This window comes from Mustela nigripes, chromosome 7 (genome assembly GCF_022355385.1).
Source record: "Mustela nigripes isolate SB6536 chromosome 7, MUSNIG.SB6536, whole genome shotgun sequence".
Classification (NCBI taxonomy): Eukaryota; Metazoa; Chordata; class Mammalia; order Carnivora; family Mustelidae; genus Mustela; species Mustela nigripes.
In genome coordinates, this window is record NC_081563.1 from 47,446,293 (window position 1) to 47,451,423 (window position 5,131).

General features: G+C 36.9%; 1 pseudogene; it reads right to left on the bottom strand.

The window, feature by feature from the left end:
• Positions 1-2,488: 2,488 nt before the first annotated feature.
• Positions 2,489-3,376, bottom strand: LOC132022341 (large ribosomal subunit protein uL10-like; annotated as a pseudogene).
• Positions 3,377-5,131: the final 1,755 nt, after the last annotated feature.

Here is a 5,131-nt window from a genome sequence, read left to right on the forward strand (position 1 = left end):
CAGATTTTCTTCACTGTTTCTCTGTTTTCTCACTTCATTAATTTCGGCTTTGTTTATTATGTCCTTCCTTCTCCATGTTTTGGGCTTATTTTTGTTCTTCTTTTTCTGGTTTCCTGATAGAAAAGCTTAGGTTACTGATTTGAGATTTTTCTTTCTTCCTAATATAGGCATCTAGTGATATGCATTTCTCTTTATCACCACTTTAGCTGTATCCCATAGGTACTGAAATGTTAATTTCATTTTCCTTTTGTTAAATTTGTCCTTTTTCTGTTTCCTTTAATATTTCCTCTTTGATATCTGTAGCTCTTAGAAATAGAGTTTAGTTTCAAGCATTTGGAGATTGTCCTATTATTGCTCTAATATTTATTGGTTTTCTACCCTGATGCTATTGTGGTCAGAGAATACACTACATATGGTTTAAGTCCTCTTTAATAGTTTGAATTTGTTTTATGGTTAAGATCTGGTCTATTTTGATGAATGTTCTGTGGATATAATGTGTAATCTACTGTAATTAAGTTGTATATCCTATAAATGTGTATTAGATCCTGTTGGTTAAAAACAATGTTGAGTTCCATATTTTTGCTAATGTTATGTCTAGTTGTCTATCCCTGCTTGAGAGATGGGTGTGGGAAGGTTAACCATAATTGTGACTTGGTCTATTCTCTCAGTCTACCTGTTTCACTTCACGTATTTTGCAGCTTTGCTGTTTGGTGTCTACATATTCAGTATTGGTGTCTTACTGGTAGATTGGCCCCTTTATCACTATGTAATAACCCACTCTGTTCCTGGTAAATTTCTTTGCTGGGAAGTCTACTTTGTCCGATGTATTAATACAGCCACTCCTGTTTCCTTTGATTATTTGCGTATTCTTTATAAATACTTTGACTTTCAATTTCCATATGTCATTATACAGGTATTCCCCACTGTTTGAACGTTTGCATTATGCCACTCCACTTTTATGAAAAAAAATCTACATTTGTACCTGTTTCCATTAACCTAAAGAAATCCTAAGAGGATTTTCACTTTTATGAAAAAAGGCAAAAATAGCATTGTTTCTTTTGCTGTGAGTCGTTAAAAGAGAGAGTGCCAACCAGTCGCAGCGAGAGTTGCACCACCAAGTTCCTTCCTGAGGAACTATGCTCAGCATCTCAGCATCAAGCCTCCCTAGCTCTGAACTAAGTCTATGAGCATCTGTTTTTTTTATCTTGATTTATTTTGTGCATCCATTAGCAAGATGTGTCCTCAGGAGTCAGAAAAGCCTGAGAGAGGTTATTTTTGGGGTCTGGGAATGCTAGAAAAATTTTTGTATATAAACTAATGATAATTGCTTCTTTACTTTATGCCATGTTGTGGCTTATGAAAGTTTTCATAAGAACACTCTCTTTATAGATAGTGAGGGAAACCTGTATTTTAAATGACTTTCTTATAAATAACATACAGTTGCATCATATTTTTAAATATACTCTTTCAATCTTTATTTTTTAATTGTAATCAGATTAGTTACATATACTGCAATTACTGATATGTTAAGAGCTTACGACTATCATTTTATTTTTTGTTTTCCATTCATTCTCTTTGTTTTTCATTTCTGTGTTTTCTTTTTCTTCTCTTCCTATAGGTTACTTGAACATTATGCAAAATTTTCCTACCCTTACAAGTTTTCACCTTACCTCAGTTATAATTATGTTAAATATTTCCTATATATTCACTGAGAGCTAAAGTAGACAATTCTATAATTTTTGCCTCAAATATCAGGTATAATTTAGAAAACTTAATAGGAGAAGGGAAGTCTATTGTATTTACCCATAATTTTGCTTTCTGGTTTTTTGTTTTGTTTTGTCTTTCCTTTTTGATATTTAGATAACTTCCTTAAGTCATCCTTTTAGGGTAAATCATCTGGGAACAATTCTTATTCATTTTTTTGCTTCTCTTTTGTCTATTTTGTTTTATTTTCCATCATCTGAGACTGTCTTGAATTCCTTTATTCTTGAAGTCTGTTATTCTTGGGTGTATTTTCTTGGGTATAAAGTTCTTTTATTTCAATGCTTTAAAACATACTACTTCTGGGATGCCTGGGTGGCTCACTTGGTTAAGCACCTGCCTTTGGCTCAGGTCATGATCCCAGGATCCTGGCATCTAGTCTCCATTGGGCTCCTTGCTTAGAGGGGAGCCTGCTTCTTTCTCTGCCTAATGCTTCCTCGGCTTATGCTCTCTCTCTGACAAAACAACAACAACAACAACAAAAATCTACTTCCTTTTGGCCTTCATGACTTCTTTTTCTTTTTTTAAAGAACTAAAATATTTCTTTATTTTAAATCTTTTACTTACTTGTGTAATACAATGATCACTGATCACTTTAAGACTTTATTTATTTAGTTATTTTTCAGAGAGACAGAGAGAGAGGGAACACAAACAGGGGGAGTGGGAGAAGGAGACGCAGGTCTCCTGCCGAACAGGGGCCTGAGGAAGATTGGTTGCTTTTCGGTGATTAGTGAAAGAGACCAAATCCCTTATCCTTGTCTGACTCCTCTGACTCTTCCTTTGCTTCAGCCTTGGTTGGGGCTGCAGCAGCAGGGGCGGCACTGGTGGTAGTGGCCACAGGAACAGCAGCCACAAATGCTAATGGATCAGCCAAAAAAGTCTTGACCTTTTCAGCAGTAGGAAGGTGCAGTCAGTTGCCACAGACAGAGCCTGGACCTGCTGATATGATGGTAGAATGGGGCACTGATGCAATGGTCAGGTAACCTGTCTGCAGACATACACTGGCAACCTTGGGGATATTTTCCATGAAGCAAGAATGCAGTTTCCTCTGTGATGTCAAGGACTTCAGGGCTGTAGATGCTGCCATTGTCAAACACCTACTGAATGGTTATCCCAAAGGAGAAGGCCGGGATGGAGATGTTTAGCATGGTAAGCACTATGATTTTGCCTGCTCCCACTTTGTCTCTGTGTTAAACGTTTGCACATCACTCAGGATTTCAATGGTGCCCCTGGAGATTTTAGTGGTGATACCTAAAGCCTGGAAGAAGGCGGTCTTCTTGAGCCCCAGACCAGTGTTCTGAGCTGACACAAAGACTTTACATGGAGCTTTGGCACAAGCACAGGTGACAGCTGGCTACTTATTGGCCAGCAGCATGTCCCTGATTTCAGTGAAGTCCTTCTCGGTGAACGTAAAGCCCACATTCCTCCTCATGTGAGGCAATAGTTTTCTCCAGAGCAGGCTGGTTCTCCAGATGCCTTCAGATGGCCTTGTCTATCATGGTGCTCTTGCCATCGGCCCCACAGCCTTCCCGTGGAGGGCCACATGGATCTGCTGCATCTGCTTGGAACCAATTTTGCCTGTTCCCACAATGAAGCATTTTGGTTATTCACCTAAAAGTCAGATGGTCTCAGAGCATCTGGGTAGCTTAGTTGAGCATCTTCCTGTGGCTCAGATCATGATCTCAGGGTCCTAGGATCGAGCTCCATTTTGGGCTTCTTGCTCAGTGGGGAGTCTGCTTCTCCCTGTCACCCTCACTCTGTGCTCTCAATCTCTCAAAAAATTAATAAAATGTTTATATATATATATTTATATATGTATGTACACACACACACACACACACACACACACACACATAAAATTAGAAGATCTCAAGCAAGTATTGGGACTTCTGGATCACCCTATCTTCCCTGGGTATCATGGTGGTGCATCAGGGATTACCATGCAGGGTTTAAAGACAATATCACTTTCACAAGGATATGTGGAAAGAGGAAAGGCAAATTTTTATAACTACCGGAGAGTGGAAGTCTAGGCATGTGTTGGTGTGAGTAAAGGTGGGGCCACATTTTTTTCTGTGCTGTTTGGATAAAGTAGCTGTTTTCTAAGTTTTTGTTTGTTTGTTTTAAATCTTGCTAGACTGTCCCTTTTATAAGCCTTTTAAAACCAAACAGGAGCAAACTTTTGTTAGGGCTTTTATTGTCTGTGCCCATTGACATTTACAAGTTACTAGCTTTTGTAACACCAAGTCTGCAATATATAAAGAGAAAAGAAAACCCACAGACTTCAGCATTGTTATTTCCTGGATGCCGAGTTTCCTTGCCAGTCTGCCTTCTTCTCTCCAGTGTTTTTTTACTGTAGTTAGTAGAAAGAGTAGAGAACTTCTTCTCCACTTTTTAGGAGAAAGAAGTCTTTGCTTATTCCTTTTAATTTTGTTACCAAGGTTTTAAGTGATTAATTTCTAAGTCATCTGGATTATATCTTTAACTGTCTGGTTTCCTGGCTGCTATTATTTTGGTTTTTTAGGTTACACTGCATTTTGAAATTCTTGTATTTCTGGTGATGTACTTTTGATGCCACAACTTATGTATTATAGATTGAAAGATAAATAAATGTGTATATGTGTGCATGTGTGTGTGTGTGTGTCCCTCTTCCCCAAATTGTGTTGATTCAATTGTCTTATAGCTCTCTGATGCAGAAGAAAACTCTGTCATCGATATGTATATATGTACTTATATATGTATATGGTTCAGTGTGAATTGGATATGTGTCTGTCCTTCCAAAAATACTTAGAAAATTTTATTTGTTTTCTTTATTCATGACATTCAAGACTTCCTACAGGAATAGTATAAAGTTGAGATGCTCTCTGTATTTATGTTGCATGGTAGATTTCAAGCTATCTTATCTCCAGATTCAAGTGTTCATTTACCCCAGAAAAATTCATTTTATTACTTCTTTTTTTTTTTAAAAAATTAAGACTGGGGTGATTTATTAATCTTGTTTTTTTTTTTTAATTTATTTTATCACTTCTTGATCATTGATTTTCATTTTGTTCTTGACTTCAGTCTGTACTGCAAATTGTATTTTAGGGTATATTCCATGTGCCTTCTTTGCTCTCATAATTTATATTCTCTTTTTCTTTTTTCTTACGTATTTTGTGAAACATTTCTTAAAATGGACATTTAATTTACTCATGTGGGTTTCTATAATATCCAATATTCTGTACACTCCCTCCATTACAGGTTTTACATCCATTATCATGTTTTTCTTCTGAGGTGAAAATTTGTTTCTGTGAACAGCTGGCACAAGAATTCCTCTTAGAGAGAAAACTCTTTTGAAAAATATTTTGTGTATGTGTGAGAAGCTAAGGGAATG